This window comes from Borostomias antarcticus, assembly GCF_949987555.1.
Source record: "Borostomias antarcticus genome assembly, chromosome: 14".
NCBI lineage: Eukaryota > Metazoa > Chordata > Actinopteri > Stomiiformes > Stomiidae > Borostomias > Borostomias antarcticus.
Genome location: NC_140247.1, coordinates 7,624,283 through 7,645,648, shown reverse-complemented (window position 1 = coordinate 7,645,648; position 21,366 = coordinate 7,624,283). Strand labels below are relative to the sequence as shown.

General features: G+C 43.7%; 1 protein-coding gene across 2 annotated transcripts in view; it reads right to left on the bottom strand.

Annotated features, from left to right (window-relative positions):
* LOC311317759 (storkhead-box protein 2-like) overlaps positions 1-21,366 on the bottom strand; it is a gene marked incomplete at both ends in the record, with an annotated part of 73,422 nt that overhangs the window by 22,685 nt on the left and 29,371 nt on the right. The window contains one exon of one of the 2 annotated variants that reach the window (XM_084448862.1): positions 2,190-2,237. The exons of the other annotated variant lie outside the window; for it this stretch is intronic. Of the gene's footprint in view, positions 1-2,189; positions 2,238-21,366 lie in introns of those variants that run through there. 2 annotated transcript variants of the gene reach the window in all.

Below are 21,366 nucleotides of genomic sequence, written 5' to 3'. Positions count from 1 at the left end.
CATGAACCAGTCAGTCACTTCTAATGTACACACATGAACCAGTCAGTCACTTCTACACACACATGAACCAGTCAGTCACTGCTGCTGCTACACACATGAACCAGTCAGTCACTTCTACTGTACACACATGAACCAGTCAGTCACTTCTACTGTACACACATGAACCAGTCAGTCACTTCTACACACATGAACCAGTCAGTCACTGTGCTGCTACACACATGAACCAGTCAGTCACTTCTACTGTACACACATGAGCCAGTCAGTCACTGCTGCTGCTACACACATGAACCAGTCAGTCACCTCTACTGCTACACATATGAACCAGTCAGTCACCTCTACTGCTACACATATGAGCCAGTCAGTCACTTCTACTGTTACATGAACCAGTCAGTCACTGCTGCTGCTACACACATGAACCAGTCAGTCACTTCTAATGTACACACATGAACCAGTCAGTCACTTCTACACACACATGAACCAGTCAGTCACTGCTGCTGCTACACACATGAACCAGTCAGTCACTTCTACTGTACACACATGAACCAGTCAGTCACTTCTACTGTACACACATGAACCAGTCAGTCACTTCTACACACATGAACCAGTCAGTCACTGTGCTGCTACACACATGAACCAGTCAGTCACTTCTACACACACATGAGCCAGTCAGTCACTGCTGCTGCTACACACATGAACCAGTCAGTCACTTCTACTGTACACACATGAACCAGTCAGTCCCTTCACCTGTACACATATGAACCAGTCAGTCACTGCTGCTGCTACACACATGAACCAGTCAGTCACTGCTGCTGCTACACACATGAACCAGTCAGTCACTTCTACTGTACACACATGAACCAGTCAGTAACTGCTGCTGCTACACACATGAACCAGTCAGTAACATCTACGGCTACACACATGAACCAGTCAGTCACTTCTACTGTACACACACAAACCAATCAGTCACTGCTGTTGCTACACACATGAACCAGTCAGTCACTTCAACTGTACACATATGAACCAGTCAATCACTGCTGCTGCTATACACATAAACCAGTCAGTCACTTCTAATGTACACACATGAACCAGTCAGTCACTTCTACACACACATGAACCAGTCAGTCACTGCTGCTGCTACACACATGAACCAGTCAGTCACTTCTACTGTACACACATGAACCAGCTAGTCACTTCTACTGTACACACATGAACCAGTCAGTCACTGCTGCTGCTACACACATGAACCAGTCAGTCACTTCTACTGTATGAACCAGTCAGTCACTTCTACTGTACGTACACATGAACCAGTCAGTCACTTCTACTGCTACATACACACATGATTCAGTCATTTCTACTACACACATGAATCAGTCTGTCACTACTGCTGCTGCTACACACATGAACCAGTCAGTCCCTTCTACTGCTACACACAAACCAGGCAGTCACTTCTACTGCTACACATGAACCAGTCAGTCACTGCGGCTGCTAACCAGTCAGTCACTTCTACTGCTACACACACATATAAACTAGTCAGTCACTGCTGCTGCTATACACATGAACCAGTCAGTCACTTCTAATGCTACACACAAACCAGTCAGTCCCTTCTACGGCTACACACAAACCAGTCAGTCACTTCTACTGCTACGCATGAACCAGTCAATCCATCTACAGACTGAGGTCCGATCTAACCAGTCTAAAAGGAGGCTTGGATTCTGTTAAACCCCTGGAAAAGCTACATCCAGTATAGAGGGGCGAACAGGGGAATGGTGAAGGGAGAGAGACAGACAGGCAGAGAGGGAGCAGGCAGAAATGGATAGAGAGATAAGATTGGTATATCTGATGTGTTGGCTGACAGATAGAATGCCAAAACTGTCAATTGCAATGACATTTTATACTCAAAACAATTTTCTGACCAGTGCCATTGCAATGGTCTTCCTCCCTGTTTCTGAGACATGATAATGATTCAACTTTGACCCGGTCTTTGCGTCCATTGCCGTGGATACTTGACAGCATGGCATCAGGCTCATGCAGGCTAGTTCTAAAGTTACTCAAAATATTTGCTTTTATTTGGTTACATTCTAAAATGTAAAGGCTTTTCCCTGTACTTACATACTGTTCCTGTTTAATAGTGAAATGTTAAATATTTCTCCAATAAAGGGTTTGTAAAATGCAAACATTTATAAACCTACCTCCCGATACTCCAAATCCATCTCCTGATACTCCACATCTATCTTCACATCTGCCGTACAAAGCCTGAGCAGTTCAGAATGACACAGACCTGATTCAGAGGCTTGCTGTGCAGAACAACTTTTTCTGCAGCTCAACATACAGTACACAGACATACACAATTTCGCTAATGGCTACGGGACAGCCTCCAACCCAGTCCCCGCTTGTCTACAGCTGGATGTTGACTGATGGCCAGGTTAGATAGGCTACAGTAACTCAGGCTCCGGCATGCACTGCTGCTATGTAGGGTTCTCTCTCTCAAGCTTTCATTGGAGGATGTCAATTACAGACTTCATGTGGCTAATAATAGGCCCTACCACTACCACAGGGGAGTCCGGGACAGATGAGGTTAGACCTATCAAGACAAAGGATAAGAGGGTTTGCCTATCAAGACAGATGAGAGACAGGAGGATGGGCCTATCAGGACAGAGGACAGTAGGTCTATCAGGACAGAGGACGGGCCAATCAAGACAGAGGAGAGGCAGCTTGGTGCAGCAGTCCTGACGAGGAATAATCAAGCCTTTCCTCTGCTAGAAAGACGGAGCACAGGATCCAGCTTAGCGGCTGCTAGCTCTGCCTGCTAAAGCGGCCCTCTTTATCTTTCAACAATAGAACCAGTAGTGAGACCCCCTAAAGCTGTAACTGGGGGTTTCCCGCCAGCATCAGACCGCTGGTCTACCTCATCCTCAGAGTGGCTGCAAGACCCCTCTGCCACCTCAGCGCTGTGTAGCTGATGGGTCTCCTGACTGAGAGTAGAGGATAGTAGCATTCAATGTGTCTGTCTGTGTTTCTCTGTCTGTCTGTGTTTCTCTGTACTAGTACAGTGCCCGTTGTGGTTGTTCTGCACGTTGCTATACATTCCCGGCAGGGCCCATGGGTGGCCCATTCTGTGTGTGCCCGTGCAAGTCATTACAAATTTCGTATAAAGCCGATACATTTTCCTTATGCACCAAATAAAGTGAATTTACAAATACAATAGGTTACCTTGAACAACTCCCTTCATTAAAAATATAAAAAATGCAACACAACCATTCCCCCTCGGAGATGAATTAATAAAGTAAAAGAAAGCATTACAATACCAGGAGCACATAAATTGACGGACTCTGGCGTACACCACAAACCAAAATGAATGCACCTAATGTATTTTTATTTCATGCCAAGAACCGAAACTAATGAACTCAGGACCCATGAAGCAGTCAAAATCACGTTAATTTAGGGCTATTCGTTTTCATTGACTTATTACTTGGTCAGTCAGTTAGTTTTCACCACATACAGTATAGTCGTTTGGAAGCGTACTATCCTGCCATATGGAACTACTTTTAGCGGCACAGCGGCCGTGAAAACCACTGATCCAAACACAGGAGACACTGCACGTACTAGGGTCCTGAGATACACCTGTCGGGCTCCAGAGCCCTGAAGTGGGCTAGAAAGATTGTGGCCGACCCCCCCCAACCCGGTCACAATCACTTTGAACCACTGTCCTCTGCGATCCATCAGGCCCAAGACCTCATTTGTTGTCCAAATTGACCAAAATAAATTCCTAGTATGTGTAAAAACTACCTGGCAAATAAACAATGATTCTGAATGTCAACTTCATACATTGGCCAGTTCTCGAGAGACAAAGAGAGAGACAGAGTTTGTGGAATTATAGAGATGTGTCTCACTCTCTCTCTCTCTGTGGTCTCTCTCCTCATTCACACTCTTCTCCAACAATGGTCATGTCAGCTAGCCTCTGACCCGCTGGGTTGCTAGGTGATGTGATGGGGCCTTGAATGTATGCTGGCTTGTTGGTCCTGGCTCCGCCTCCATTCAGTTTCCATTCAGGTCCTCTCTATGGGCTCCCTCAGCCAGAGAACACACATTCCCTCTCACAGACACACACACGCACGCACGCACAAACACCACACTGCCTCGATCTTACTACAGCCTCCCTCTCTCTCCGCCCGTTTCTCTCTCCCCATCTCCCTCCCTCTCTCTCTCTCCCTGCCTTCGCAGACAGTATGACCTCCAAGTCAGGTTAGCTCCAGGAGTTTGTCACCACTGGACACGTTTAAGACCTGCGTTAAATCACCCTGTCGCTTGGCACACTTCGGGCATAATAACACAACATCCTGGTGCTGAGTCCACAGAGGCATTCTGGGATTTGCGGTTCATCCTGTTGGAGCGATGTTCCCTGTCATCAGCTGCAGATGAATACTGAGCACTGCTCCAGAGCTTGGTCTCCCTGCACAGGCATCACCAAGCTGATCAATAACATGCAGGCATAATAGATCATCTATTCTACAGAGGCCATTTGCAGTCCAGTCAGTATTCCATCATGTCCTGCATCTTTATCAGGTCAGTGTATGTAGACCTGGCCCAGGTATACCTGACATACAGTGCTAATATAGGCCTGATGCAGTACTAATATAGGACTGATATACAGTGCTAATATAGGCCTGATGCAGTACTAATATAGGACTGATATACAGTACTAATATAGGCCTGATGCAGTACTAATATAGGACTGATATACAGTACTAATATAGACCTGATGCAGTACTAATATAGGACTGATATACAGTACTGATATAGTCCTGATGCAGTACTAATATAGGACTGATATACAGTACTACAGTAGGACCCCACTTATCCGAACCGAATAACGGGACCGAAGGTCGTTCGTATCTCTGAAATGTTCGGATGACTGAAACATGTTAAAATGCACCAAATTCAATAAGTGGTATACTTGTTTCATATAGACTCATAATAGACCGATAAATACCCTTAATACCTTACTTGTGAAAATGCATCAAAATTGCAATCAAATAGCCAACTAAACTCATACAGCCTAGCCTATAAAAGGCCTACAGTAGCCTAGAATAAAATAAACGAATTTCCACTTGAGTGCATGCTTTGATCAAATACAGTACTTTATTCTCAAATGAGGCCTACGCTTGATCGATAGGCTACTGTATTCGCAGAACAAAATGGTATAGCCTAAAAACAACCCAACATTAGAACAATTAGAGCAAATTATAATAAATAAATGAAATGTCTATTGCAGCCTAAACAACCGATGTAGGCTAACGTGGCCTAGGCTGTAGGCTATTATTTAACAAATACAGTAGGCCTAGTAGGCTAATCTACATGCTTACAACACGTCTGTGTTCCTGAAGTCCATTAACTGGGAACGAAAAATGACTCGATACTCCTCTGCTTCAGGTTGCTAACGCGCTTTCTGGCTACCACAGAATGCAGCTCTCGCGCAGCAGACTCGTTTGCGTTTTGCGCTCGACATTAAAGTAACAAAGAAATTAAACGTGACATACAGTTCTGTTTTTATTCACAGTAGGATACAGTACGTGTTTATTATGACAGATTTAAATGCAAGTAGGCCTACAGTACTGTAATGAAAATCCCACCAGTAACCAGATAGCAGGCTCAAAAAGAAAAAGCTTTTTAAGCCTGTCCGGTAGACCGGGAGGTTCGGATATCTGAAGTTTGGATGAGTGGGGTCCTACTGTAATATAGTCCTGATGCAGTACTAATATAGGACTGATATACAGTACTAATATAGGCCTGATGCAGTACTATTATAAGACTGATATGCAGTACTAATATAGGCCTGATAAGTACTGATATAGGACTGATATACAGTACAAATACACTATACCTGATATACAGTACTAATATAGGCCTGACATACAGTACTAATATAGGCCTGATATAGTACTAATATAGGCCTGATATAGTACTAATATAGGACTGATATACAGTACTAATATATAGTACTAATATATGACTGATATACAGTACAGTACTAAAATACTATACCTGACATACAATACTAATATATGACTGATATTAAGAGCTAATATTGGCATGGTACAGTACTAATATTGGCCTGGTACAGTACTAATATAAGCTTGATACAGTACTAATATACTATACCTGATATACAGTATTAATATAGGCCTGATATAGTACTAATATAGGACTGATATACAGTACTAATATAGGCCTGATATACTACTAATATAGGACTGATATACAGTACTAATAGGCCTGATATAGTACTAATATAGGACTGATATACAGTACTAATATAGGCCTGATATAGTACTAATATAGGACTGATATACAGTACTAATAGGCCTGATATAGTACTAATATAGGACTGATATACAGTACTAATACACTATACCTGATATACAGTACTAATATAGGCCTGATATAAATAACTAATATTGGCATGGTACAGTACTAATATAGGACTGATATAGTACTAATATAGGACTGATATACAGTACAGTACTAATATACTATACCTGATATACAGTACTAATATAGGACTGATAAATAACTAATATTGGCATGGCACAGTACTAATATTGGCCTGGTAGGGTACTAATATAAGCTTGATACAGTACTAATATTGACCTGATACCTATTAATGTAAGCTTGATATAGTGCTAATATAAGCCTGTAAGGGTGCACTAATCATGAATTTGTATGGCTGGTCCCAATTGCCGCTTTTTGCAGCCAAGGAGTTTTTTGAGGTTAATAACATGCATAAATAACCATCAGTTGCGCAATTATGTATGAAAAAAATAGAGGGAGCTGGAGCTGCTAAAAAGTATTATTGTTTATTTTGAAATTCCTTGTAAGATGTGGGTTCACATTGCTGAAGGTAGCATGTCCTAATTTGAAACTGTAAAAATGTCCAAACTAGAGCTACTCAGAGATTCTTTCAAGGAGCAATTAGCAGTGGCAGCTTTGGATATTTGGGCTGCAAGAAAAAACGCTTCCAGAATGTCAAGAAGAAATGTCATTCCAGGGAGAAAAGCTCAGAACAGAAGGACGTTGGACCTGGTTTATTAACCCCAGATCAAGCTACATCCAACAGGTTATACCCTCATCAAATAAACAGCCCTATCTAGGAAAATAACCTTACATTAAGATACATTTTGTGGTGAATTAAGCCATATAAAGCAGGCTTTCTAGTGTGTTTTAAGTAGTTTTTTTAAACCGGCCAAAATACAAAATAAATCGTCCGGTCGCACGTTAAAGGGAAAAACCGTCTAGTTCTGATCTATGCCGGTGCATCCCTATAGGCCTGATATATGGTACTAATATAGGCCTGACATAGTACTAATATACAGTATTAACGTAAACATGATAGAGTGCTAATTTGGCCTGATATAGTGCTAATAGAGGTCTAATACAGAACCAGGGTTCGAAATAAACACCCGCCAAGCGCCAAATATTTTTAATTTGGAGTGTATGTTTTGGAGGCCACCCGACACTTTGGCGAGTGACGTTTTTTGCAACAAAGTATAAGCATTGATGGTTCAACGCTTAACGAAATATCAGGCATTGTGGCTCATAGCATGGACAACATTTTTGCAATAAAATATCAGCATTGAGCGCAAGTAAGATAAGCCTCTGTGGCTCACAGAGCACAGTGAGCGCACAAGTGAATGAACGGTACTTAAACAGGTCACATGAAAAGAGCAGTCACTCTCCCGGTGGATCTGCTTGCTGCTGTGCAACATGAAGATAACGAGCTGTAAAATGATTTAGGGGACCATCTCTAGCCTGCTAGGTACAGTTACTAGGCTACTAATCAGCTAACGTTTCTGTCGCGTTGACAGTTGTCGGTGAGCCAACATATTCAGAGCAAGCAAACTTGTATCTATGCTACATTAGCTGACTTGGACTGTTTCTCGTGACTAACGTTAGCTAGATAATGTACCATATTGTGCCAGATAGCCAAACAAGCATAACATTTATCTGAGATTGCTGGCTAGCATAACCAGTTTTGTGAAATTTGTTCTGACAGCTGGTCAGTTGATATGTTGCACAGGAAACGAGCAGTACAACATCATTAGGACTAGGTTAGGTAGCTAGCAAAGTCAACTTGACCAGCTGGCATAGTTATGGAATAGCTAGCGCGCAGTAGTTTGTTATTTAGCTTTGGGTTATCTACTTGGAACCAGGACTACCACCCCAACTGTACTGTGGAGCTGTGGCACTAGGAATCTGCTCTGACCACTTTTATTCACCACCATAATGTGTTACTGTATTATGCAGATTAAATGTACTGCATGTCTATGTGACACAAGAAGGTTGTATATACAGGTGCATCTCAGAAAATTCTAATATTGTGGAAAGTTCATTATTTTCCATAATTTAATTCAAAAAGGGAGACTTTCATATATTATAGATTCATTACACATGTAGTGAAATATTTCAAGGCTGATTGCCTCCATGCCGCGCTCCACGTTGATGCAGTAATTTGTGCAAAAGGAGCCCCGACCAAGAATTGAGTGTATAAATGAACATACTGAACATACTGTACAATCATGAATATAAAAACAAAAAAGGCTTGAACTATTTCACTTTGTGTAATGGATAGAATACATGAAAGTTTCACTGTTTGAATTAAATGACGGAAGATAGTGGACTTTTTCACAATATTCAAATTTTCCGAGATGCACTCTGTACATTTTATTTTTTGGCTGGTAAAAAAAAAAGCTTTGGCGGGAAGAATTGTTCAATGTACATTTGGCTGGTGAGCTAAGAAGTTCGACCCCTGTACAGATATAATATTGTCCTGATACAGTATTGATGTAAGCCTGATATAGTATTAATTTTGCCTGATATACAGTACTAATAAAGGCCAAATACAGTACTAATATAGACTTGATACAAAACTAATATACTGCAGGCTTGATATGCAATACAGTATCAGTATGTACAGTAGTACTAGAGAGGACAATCCCCACTGACAGATAGAAAACTGTAACTGAAGAACATTCTAGACTGGTTCTCACACCAACAGGTCCTTCCCTGTCATCCCCCAAGCAACAACTAGGCTATACCCCCACACCTCACTAGCAAACAGAACCAAACATGCATGCATGCACACAAGAGACCTGTATCTCCAGTCAACCGCAGCTAGCATGGTATCTCTAGTCTACCTAAACATATATACACACACACACACACACACACATCCAGCCAGCCAGCCAGCGGGGTATGTCTAGTCCATTTAAACACACACACACATTCGCACGTCCAGCCAACTGTTATCTGTGGTCCACTGGGGCAGTGTGACCCACCTGGAGTGATGTAGCCAGGCGGGGACTGGCAGAGGTACTGAGGGGGGTAGTGTTTGTGTTTGTGGAGCCGGTAGTCCTTCTCGCTGCGGGAGCGCGTCCGCTCCGAGGCCCGATCAGAGAAGTCAGAGCTGGGCCAGGCCCGCCGTAGGGTGGTGCTGCGGGTCTTCTTCATGCTGACTCTGCCCAGTCGGGGGGCCGGGGGGGGCTGGCAGGACCTCCTGAGAGCTACCTCCACCCCCACATCCAGGCTCTCCCAGATACACCTCCACAAGCTCAGGCCAGGTACATGGCACCGCGCTCTGCCACTCACCTACTCTCCTGCCTCTAGCGCTCAGTATCCCTACCTGCTACACACACACACATACTCTCTGTACACACACACACACACACACACACAGACGGACGCAGCAGAGCTAAGCCTGGTGGTGTCCAGCAGGCTCCTGTTGTGATCCGGTAGCCTAGCATCAGCCTGCGCCGGCCATTAATCCAGGTTTAGCATGGGCAGCTTCACATGTGACATGACCAGTGCTGGGCCTAAACCAGCCAGACAGCCAGGCAGGCAGGCAAGCAGGCAGCCAAGCGGGAAGAGAGGGGGGGCCCTCCGTGGTGGTCAGAAGGAGGTTCGGGGGTGAGGGGTACCGTGCGAGACCCCCGGATCCAAACAATAGCTGTGGTTAAGGCGGGAGGGAGGGAGGGAGGGCTGGGCTACGCGCAAGCCGCGAACACAAAAGAGTCCAGGCTGCAGGCTCCAGCAGCCGCCATGGAGGACGGGAAGAAGAGTGGGAGGGAGGGAGGGAACGAGGGAGGAGAGCAGAGCACTCTAGCCAGCGCTAACAGCACCTCTTCCTCTCTTCTGATCAACATCCGATTATACACATATCAATCCGTCCGCCGCCGACAGCATTGCTCCATCAGTCGTTCAGATCCATGGCTGCCGCTGCGCTCCTGCAGGAAGGGTGTGTGAGTCAGTGTGAGAGAAAGCGTCTCTACCGCGCCTGTGTAGAGAGGGATGATGGAGGATGAGAGCCAGATACACACGGCTAGACAAGTGGAGGAACACACACGCTCGGAGGGGGGAAAAAAAAACAAGCGGAGACGGCGAGCTGATAGACGCGTGTTTCTCGTTGTCTTTGTGTTCCGTTTGTCCTCCGGTCTTCTGTGCGGCCGTCTCTCTCTTTTTCTCTCTCTCTCTCTCGCTCGCTCTGTTGTTGTACTGATCCTCCTCTGCTGCTGCGCCGCTCTGAAGGAGGAGGGGAGGGGGAAGGGAGGAGGGAGGGAGGCGGGGAGGGGAGGAGGGAGGGAGGGGGGGGGGGGGCCAGGAAGCCCGTCAGTCAGTCAGAGGGAGGAGGAGCTGAGCCGTGATCCTGTCACTCTGGCCATATCCATGTATCACCACCAAGACCTTCTATCACTACAATGCCAACATGCTGCAATCCCTCCCTCCTCTCTCACTCCCTCTCTGCTCAGAATAGGTCAGGACAAAAGAGGACAATATACAAGCTCTTATCATCAGCCACAAGTACTGTTAGTATTAATGTATCTGTCAGTCTCCTCCATGCTTCTCTTCCACTCATTTCCATTCCACTTCCCCTTTTTCTTCTTGGGTCCCCCTCATCTCCCTCCCTCTCCTCCCTCCCTCCCTCCCCCCAATGTGCGGGGTCATCAGTGGTACTCAGCATTTCCACTCATTACAGAGCCTCACTTCCAAAAGCTGTAGAAGCCAAAGTTCAGGAACGCGTCTGAAGACACCAACTGGGAAAGACTGGAGGAGAGACTAGAGAGACACCAACTGGGAAAGACTGGAGGAGAGACTAGAGAGACACCAACTGGGAAAGACTGGAGGAGAGACTAGAGAGACACCAACTGGAGGAGAGACTAGAGGAGAAACACCAACCAGAGGAAAGCATACAGAAGAGTGACAAGAGTTCCAGAAATTCCAGGAATTTTCAAAAGGAAACATTTCATGGGAATTTATGGGAATTTGGGGAATTTGAGTTATATGGAAATGTATAATCATATGACACTGTTCCATATAAGTAAAATATGCATTTTCAAACCTTCACATATACTTTGTGCAATATTTGCATATGAACAGTCTTTCCATTTTTTAATGGCTGATCAGTGGCGATTGCTCCTATAAGCCAGGATAAGTGGCTTACCCATAGAAATCCAAATAAAACTTGATTTTTGCACCTTCTTTCAGTGAAAGAAGGCATGAAATTCGACTTTCAGATAGTTTTTGACTAAAATGCATCTTGTATTCTGCCATATCGCTTCATTTTCATCCATGTTTAGTGTTTTGGTAGTGCTCCGTCAGTCCACGTTACGGTCCGTTGACAGCTGTTTTACTAGCTCGTCATTCACTTAACATTGTAGGCCAGGTAAAATGATTCTGGCTTACGGAAATCAATACCAAATGAAAAATCAACCGATTAAATTAGCCCACAAAACCGTGAACAATGTCATCAGCAGTCAAAATGTAACCTAATAATTCATTGAAATGCTTGAATGTGGGAGTAGGGTAAGCCAGTTCTCGAAGTGCTTACATTGGAATTCCCATTGACATTTTAACATTGGGACGGTTTATCAAATCAAAACTTGTCATGACTGTCCCGTCAGTCACGTCACCTGTCAATCACGTTACCCACTTTAGCTATCTCGCTACTGGCAGCATCAATGAACATGTAAAATGGAGATCTTGAGTATTCGTTGAAAGTTGATTCAAAATGAAGTGGATTAAACGAGTTTGGGTTACGATATAAGGTAGGTCTTTTGTGATTAATTACCAGTTGTTCTGGCTGTGCGTTTTGCTTTGCCTAGATTTAATCAGCACTCGAGAGCGTAAGCTTTGCTTCCTGGAGCGGTGGGCTAATATGCCTAGTAGCCTAAAGACTGATTAGTGAAGTAGGGGAGTAGGCTATTGAGTGCTGTGCCCTAAGGGGGTGTATTTTATCGTCCTGTCATTCCTCTTCGTTGTGCTTGGCCATTGTTGTCATATAATGGCTCTGTAGTTTATTTAGTGTGTCCCTAAAAGCTTGGTTGTTTCGGCCAAAATATTGCCCTCTTATTCACTCGCTCTCAAATTATTGGCCTTTGTTGATGTGTTAAAAAAACATCAGTGGCCTAGGCTACTGTAGTTTTCCTGTATGTTTTTACATAAAAATGCTCAGCGCCCTTCTGGTGCTGTGAAACCTCCCATTAGGGCATGCTTTGAAAGCACACCCCCCAAAAAAACGTGCACGCTGTGCGTGCGTGCTTCGTTGGTCCTGGCTTACCCAGTTCTAGGACCCACCAGACAACACTGTGGCTGATATGGAATTGTTGTATCTAGAGAAATAGAGGGGGGGGGGGGGATTATTTGTAGGGGTGTAACAATATATCGTGCCATGAAATATTGTGATATAAAAACGTGACGGTATGTCATATAGTCATATATTCATCATTCAAGTTTTGTTAAAAAAATATTGTTATAATATTGTATCATATAGATATAGTGAACCCAATATCGTGTATCATATCATGTATTATTACACCCCTAATTATTTGCCAATAAATAATCTACAACACCAACTGAAATTGCAACTAGCTGGAAGTATGTAATTTGTATGGAAAAGTTTCAATTGTATTTAATCGAATCAACATATTAGCCTACATCACATTTTCAACCACTGTTGTAATGGCAATTGTTGTTAGCCATCTAGCAAATCATAAATGCTTGCTAAATTTAGCTACGATATCTCCCTCTAGGTTGTTCTCGGACGAGCCCTCCATTGGCGTTTCCAGTCATTCGGGTCCTCCATGCATCTGGCTAGCTCGCCAGTACTTCCCGCCCCTGCATCTTTCTTGTATGTTAGTGTGGGACGCCCTTGTAATCGATGCCTGTGTGTTGGCTCCCACCGCACCAGTTTGCTGGCTGGAAGCTCAAGACAGGCTAGCAGTGACCAGCTAGCCACATTCTCCTGGCTGCTATTTTCTCACTCATCCTTGGTGACCCCTCATACGCGCAAGCATAGGCAAGGCAATTAGATCAAATTATTAATTACGTGTTTGGTAAAATCTTTATTATATAATCTTCTTTTATACTGTACCCTTATTGAGGCAGTAAGATTTTCTCAAGATTTTAAGCATGTCCTTCGTTTGTCTTTTTTTCTTCTTTTTTTTTTTTTACTTAACTGCATGATAATATAGTCTTCTATTCCCCTCTCAATTTTGTCAGTGCTCATGACAAAATGGGAGAAATGGGCAAAATTCCCCAAATTCCCAATCCAATGCTTCCATGGTAATTTTCAAGACATTTACCAGAAACTTTCCACCTCTTTGCAACTCTAAGAGTGACCAACCAGAGACACCAACCAGAAGAGACTAGACAGACACCAACCAGGAGAGACTAGAGGAGAGACACCAAGCAGAGAGAGACCAAACAGAGGAGGGACTAGAGAGACACTACCCAGAGAAGAGAGTAGAGGACAGACACTAACCAGAGGAGATACACCACCAAGAGAAGAGACTAGAGGAGCGACACCAACCAGAGGAGATACACCACCCAGAGAAGAGACTAGAGGAGCGACACCAACCAGAGGAGAGACCAGAGGATAGATCAACCAGAGGACAGACTGGAGGAGAGAAACCAACCAGAGAGATACCAACCAGAGGAGATACAGGAGGAGACATACCAACCAGAGGAGATACAGGAGGAGAGATCCCAACCAGAGGAGAGACAGAAGGAGAAGGACCAACCAGAGGAGAGACTGGAGGAGAGAGACCAGCCAGAGGAAAGACTGGAGGAGACACCAAACAGAGGAGAGACTAGAAGAGAGGGATAATCAGAGGAGAGACTGGAGTATGAACGGCTAACTGAGGGAGAGCCGATTGCTTTGTGTTCATTGAAGCTCCACTGAAGAGACATGAAAAATGTCCTCTCCTCTAGAGCCAATCATTAATCCTGGAGGGTGGTCCCAGACTGTCTCTTCTGCTGAGTGTGGGGAGTGATGATGTCAGATAGCAATACAACCCCAATAAGGTGGAAGTCAGGCGTCACGCCCCTCCTCATCCTCCTCTTCCCCCTTTTAACCCTATGGCTGAGCCAGCCTGAGCAGGTGAGCCACTAGGTGATGACGTACATTTGTCAGGTTTTTTTTTAGAACTCAGAATAATAGTGTTGGCTGATAAAATACGATACCCCCCACAAAAGTAAACATTACTGAGACATAGCATATTGCAAGATTCTGATCAAGATTCAATATATTTTAAAGTCTATGTCCGATTGATATTCTGAAATTCTCTTCCAAAACCTAAATGACGTCAGAGGACGGTACTGAATTGAGTTACACTGCTTCTCTAAGCTCAGTGTGGCTGTGAACCTGGCTGAGGTCCAATTGTTTATCACTGCTTACCCAGCCAGAAGCTAGCAGCTAGTTTCTCCTGTTCTGTGTGTGTGTGTGTGTGTATGTGTGTGTGTGTGTGTATACGCGTGCATGTGTGCACGTGTGTCCGGGCTGAAGCTAACCAGGCCAGGTTTCATATTACACCTCCCTGTAATCACACACTACGGAGGCCCTCAGGGACCAAACCTGGCGAAGGTCACTGTCACTCACCCTACACTTCCTCTGAACCACCAAACTAGCCAATCAGCATTCTGGAGGGATTCTGGGTCATTGGCATTAACTCACTGTGGGAAAATGACCTACTACACCAAAACACATGCACGTGCACACACACACGCACATATACAAACACACACACGCACACACGCATACACAGTGGGGTATAGAGAGATGCAATGAAGTGCCAGAGCCCTGGTGTTCATTATGGTTCATGTAACAGGCCGAGATATGTCAGGCGTCTTAGTGATGACAGACAAACACGTAGGCACGCACACACACACCCTGTCCTTTAATGCACACACACTTCCCTTAACACACACACTTCACCCATACCTCCCCTCATATTCTTCAATGCCCCATGTGACCTGCCTAAGTTGTGGCGGCCACAGCCTGTGGTCCTTGGGACGCCTCCTCAGACCACACCCCCACTCTGCTGCCCAGCACGACAACTCCCAGCTCAACCAAGCATGGTTTGAATTAGTAGAACCCCTGCACCTCCTCTCACTCTCACACACACATAAACACCCACCCCTCGCCTTCACCCCCACTCCCTGAGCAGCCCCTGCGCCACACTCTCAAACACAAATATATTCCCTCTCTACAGTGCAGACACACACATCCTCATCAGATTTAAGACTCCCTGATTGGCTGTAAGTCTCCCAGACAGCAGGAAGTGGCCATATAATTGGCCAGAACAATCTGTGGTTTGGAGGGCTGCTCTCAGGCCTCTACTGAGCAGTCAGCCAGGATTTAAAATACCATGACACACTTTAAGGAAATATGGTACAACATGTGCAAGAGCTTAAAATCCAGATTTATTGGTTTGCTAACGAGGCCTGTGTCGAGCAACTAGGTAGGATAAAGGAATACATGACTCATTAACCAGTTCATGAGATGGAATGCTTGTTTCTGAGTACAGAGCACAACACCATGGCATTAGCAGCAGCACAGCCATCCTGCTCCAAACAGGCAATTGTTTGGCACAGCAAGGGACAGTCCAGAACACCAGGGACGTGCACAGATAAACACTAGTTGGTGCTAGAGCACCTGCCCTTTGCCCTCTGGACCAGGTAAGTGCCCTTTTGAAAGTTGGGTTTTGTTCCTTTTTTTTTTTTTTACAGTTTACTGTATGTGGCCCATGGTGACATCGATCAATTCTCGTTTAAAAGCGTGTAATAATAATGCCCCAAAATGCATTGTAATTTTGCTAGACACCCCCACACACACACGTGCCCACGGCACGCCCATGCCCCTCCCTCCCTTCCCTCTCTTCCTTTGTCAACTTGAACGCGCAAAGCGGACACAAACAGAGCAGCAAGCACACAGCACACACATCTCCTCTCCTGCCCTTTCCCAATCCAGAGTGCCCTGAGTGATGAAAGCTAGCCAGCCAGGTAACACATAAACGAAACGAGTATATTGTTTGCACCCTAAGCCACAGTTGCCAAACTATAACTTGCATTTATTTGTCTCTGTCCAAACAGCTGAGCCTAAATTAGCCGACTGCCCACCTTCTTAACAAGCTAGATGCTAGTCATAATCAATTAATGGGTTTAACATAAACGACCACCACACAACCAATGTCGGTAGAATATGTTGTTGGTACAGCATGTGAAGCTATCAGTATACTTTAGCTGAATATTTAGTATTGTGTAGTAGCCTTAGGTTTACATTAGGCTACATAATAAACACTTGCAGTAATATACAGTATCTCACAAAAGTGAGTACACACCTCACATTCTTGCTAATATTTTATTATATCTTCTCATGGGACAACCCTATTGAAATGAGACTTTGATATACCTTAAAGTAGTGAGTGTACAGCTTGTATAGCAGTACAGATTTACTGTCCTACTGATAACTCAACACACAGCCATGTCCACACAGCGGGCAACAAAAGTGAGTACACCTCACAGTGAAAATGTCCAAATTGTGCCCAATTGTGCCATTTTCCCTCCCTGGTGTCATGTGACTCGTTAGTGTTAAAAGGTTTCAGGTGTGAATGGGGAGCAGGGCTGTTAAAGTTGGTGTTTACTCTCTCATACTGGTCACTGGGCGTTCAACATGGCGCCTCATGGCAAAGAACTCAGGTTCTGAAAAAAGCCCAAAAATGAATCAAATGATTCAGAATCGATTCATGAATCCCAAAATCGATCTTTAATAAATGAATAAATAAATGACGGAATGAATAGTTCATTAATTCATTCAATGATTCATTCATTCATTCATTTTTGGAAATCAGTATCGATACCCAGCCCTAGTATTGATGTGTTGCATAACTTGGCAGTCATGTAATTAAGGTTACAGCTAAAAAAGAAGGTTTTAGTAACACTAACCGAATCGATATTGAATTGAATCGAATCGAATTGAATCGTGATAATCGATTCTGAACCTTGTGAATCGGAATCGAATCTTGAAATTCGAATCCATACCCAGCCCTAATTGAATCATAAGAATTAAAGATAAAAAAATATGTAAAAATAAGAAGAAGAAAAAAAGGAAAATATATAATTATGTTATTAATATAATATCACTATTAACTATCACTATCAATGCTTAAAAAGCTACAAATACTACTACTGTCCATTCTGGATAACAGAGTTCATGTCCTGGGTAACTGAAGATGCTTGTTATCAAGGGAGGACATTGTTATCCAGGAAGGACAAAAAAAACATATTTACTATTTCCTATTTTTTTGAGAGATTTACTGACCTTTTCACTTGTCTTGGGGGTCCTTCAGAATCTTCTGGATGATGCAATAGCTTGTCACATGACTATGCAAATGAGTTATGGCTAATTGAGTATTTTTAATGTCTGTTACCCAGGAAGGACATTAGGGAAATTCAAATATGGGGACAAAAGTTTTTTTGTGTAAAAATGTAAATAAGCTTAGTATTGTTACTATATTTGTAGGTATCATTGCAAACATCAACACAATTATGCCCAAATAGATAATTAATGCTTTTATTCATATTTTTGGCATATTTCTTTATTTAATTTTTAAGCCGGGATGTTACCCAGGAAAGACAGTTTAGTACTTTTGAGTTCAATAACTACTTAAATTGTAATTTCTTACAATGAATATTCATATGAGTAAGTAAATAGGGGAGAGTTGAGTAACATAATGTAGTGTTGTAAAATGTTTATTTTTTACATTATAAATATGCTTCGGACACCAGAATTGACATGCCATGACTTTGACCCATAATTTGTGTTAAATATATTTAATGTCATCGCTCTCTTCATCCTCCTTTTACGCAGTGGAGGGTTTTCTTTTTATTGGTGGCTTCATGCCCAAAGCATCATAACATAACATTAGCATAACTCGCTTTTAGGAGACGACAAGTAGGCTATCTGAAAGTAAATCTGAGGCAGTTTAGTATGTTTGTTCACCTTTCAGACTATGGCTTGTATTCCTGCCTGGTTGCGTATAACGAGCATACCGTTATACAGGAACATATGGCCAAATGTGTAAGCTATTTCCTCCCAACCATCAAGCAAGATATTTCATTTTATACTATTTTGTTGTAATAATTTGGCTACAAAAATGTACCCGCCAGTGAGGCAGGTAGCCTTCCAAGATTGAATACTCGCCAAATGGAAAATCTTCCTGCATTTGGCGGGTGTTTATTTCGGAACACGGTTGTCTATCTCTGTTGAGTCTTTTACAATTCTTCCCTGTAAGAGAATTATCTGGTCTTACAATACTATCCTCACTGATTTGTTCTATATTCTCCTCTGCATTGTCTAGTAATCCTCAGCTAAATGGAATCTAGTGCCACAAGTGTGTGACCCAGTTCCTGAAAACTGTCACTGTAGAATGTAGTATCAGGTCTGGGCTGAATAACTCTAATGAGCTGAGAGAGGGGGGTGCTTGGAGCATACCACCTAGACAGAGAGCCGGGGTGTACTGTCTAACCCAGTTAGTCTGAATGGTAGTGAAGCTGCTGCATAGAAGGTTGTTGAGTAAAGCAGTGTATCCTTGTTGGGGTGGGGGGGTGGGGGGGTCGGGATTGCTAGTATTACAGTTTATTTGGTTTGTTGCTCACCAGTGTTTCAGGAGAGGTTATGCTCTGTGACTTGTCCTACCAGGTTATGCAATTAAACTGGCAGTGGTCATGTGTTCTGTTTGGTTTGTTGAACCTGAGGTATACTGTGATTTTCGAATGTGGAAAACGGTCCGTGATTAGACACAAAATTACATGTAAAGATCTGTTCAAATCTCTCACACTAGCATGCCAGAAAACACATATCAACCACCATTAAAAAGCATATCAAACAGGTGATTTACGAATTTGAGCAATAGCAATCAAGGGTATCGTTTTCCTGGATAGTAGCATAGTCTAGAATGTTGTAATGCAGCTGTCCAACCATCCGACCAACGGCAACAGTCACCAACAAATAAATTTCCATCCCCGTTTGTCCATGGCTGGTCCTACTACAAGTGTACTGTAAAAGATGAATGGTATTGTTGTAAGAGATGAATGGCAGTGTTTCCCCTACCATTGCCTCGGAGAGCCCCCCCCCTCCTGAAAGACCCAAAAAGTAAAAAAAATAGTGGACTTTCAGATCGCTAACATGTTTAGCATAAGTCAATGGAGTTTAACATGGCGAAAAGTTGCATTGCGGCTAGCGGATATTTTCTGACTGGAAGATGATGATGAAAAGAAAATATTTTCTGTTGCTGTAGCTGGCTACATAAGTAATGTAACTATAGTTTAATATATGTTTTCTGATGTTAGTAATTATGTAGGCTAACATTAGCTAGGCTACAGTATGTGTTATATATGCATTCAAGTTATTTTCAGCAATGCTTTTGTGATTTCTCGGTTCAGCATTCACACATTTTCTGCAGGAAATGTATTTTTTGTAGTAATGTTTTGATGTGTTTGATTGTTAATATTTATTTACCTATGCACTTGTTTAATTTCAGCTCAGTGTAGAGAAATGCATCGATATAACAAACATGGATTACCACCCCCCCCCTGAAATAAATCCTAGCGGAAACACTGAATGGTTTCTCTATGAAGTCAGCCAGGTATTGCCATTAATTTAAACAGTTCTGTTAGGGTTTGAGGCTGGTGGAGGTAGGAGCCAAAAGCAGACGGCAGGCAAGAAGCTCAGGTTCAAAATATAGGTTTTAATATCCAAAATAATACCGGCAGGAAACGCAGGGGAAACACGCACTAACATTGACAATGAACCGACAGAGAACAAAGGAAACAGGAGGGCATATATACTCTGGGAGAACAATCAAGGAACAATGTACAGGTGTGCAACAAGACATAACGAGACACAGGTGCAGACAATCACCCAGACAAGGACATGGAGGGATTCCAACAAGACACCAACACAAGGACACAGGAACAAGGACACAATGGAAGGGAACGGGGAACGAGGCTGGGACAGGGAAAGGGACTGGGCAGAACTAGAGGGGGGAACTAAAGGGCCAGGAGAGGAGGGACTGGAGTGACGTGAGACTAGTGAGGGGACAGGTGTCTAGAGCTGGGGCTGGGAGGACACAAACCAACATAGAAGACAAGACAACGAACACAAGACCAAACACACAAGGAGGTAGAACAAAACCAAGTGACAATGTGGACAAAGTGTACAATAGTCTCTGGGGGTAGTGCAGGGGCATTCACTGGGAGAGGAGGTGCTCAGGGTCCAGGAAGGTCCAGGGGGCACAGGAGCTCATGGTCAGGAATCCAGGCCGGGATAAGGGGGTGAGCAGGGCGAACCAGGGGTCCGGGGCAGGGGCGAGGGTCTAGACCGGGAGCAGAGGGTGAGCAGAACAAACCAGGGGCCCGGGGCAGGGGCGAGGGTCTGGACCAGGAGCGAGCAGAGTGGACCAGGGGTCCGGGGCGAACCAGGGGTCCGGGGCGAATCGGGGGTCCGGGGCAGGAACGCGGGTCCAGACTGGGAGCAGGGGGTAAGCCGGGGCGGACCCGGCCCGAACCATAACAAGTTCCCTCCCAACCACCATCTCATCTTCGTGTTGCTGCAACTTTTACTTTTTTTAAGAGGACATTAAAGGGGTAGTGTGCTATTTTGGGCATTTAGCCCTGATAGGACCCCCTCGAAAATTAGATGATACATCTCAAGAGGCTATCCTCAATAAATAAATTCAAATAAATTCAAATTTGTGGTACCATGAACCTGAAACATAGTAACCATAATTTCACTGATCGTTCCAGTATTGAGCTAGCTGCAGTTTTTTTGCAGGCTCTCACTGGGCTACAAAGGAAGGCAATGGGGAACATGTAAATGGGTCATTGACGGATAAGACTTTTGAATAGGCCAATTTTAAAACACTAAAAATAAGGATATATTTGGCCATTGTTCAAACATTTGGAATGTAGTGTACACATGCATTTATGCAAAACCCCCAAATTAAGAGCTTTTAGTGTTTTTAAAGTTGAATTAATAGC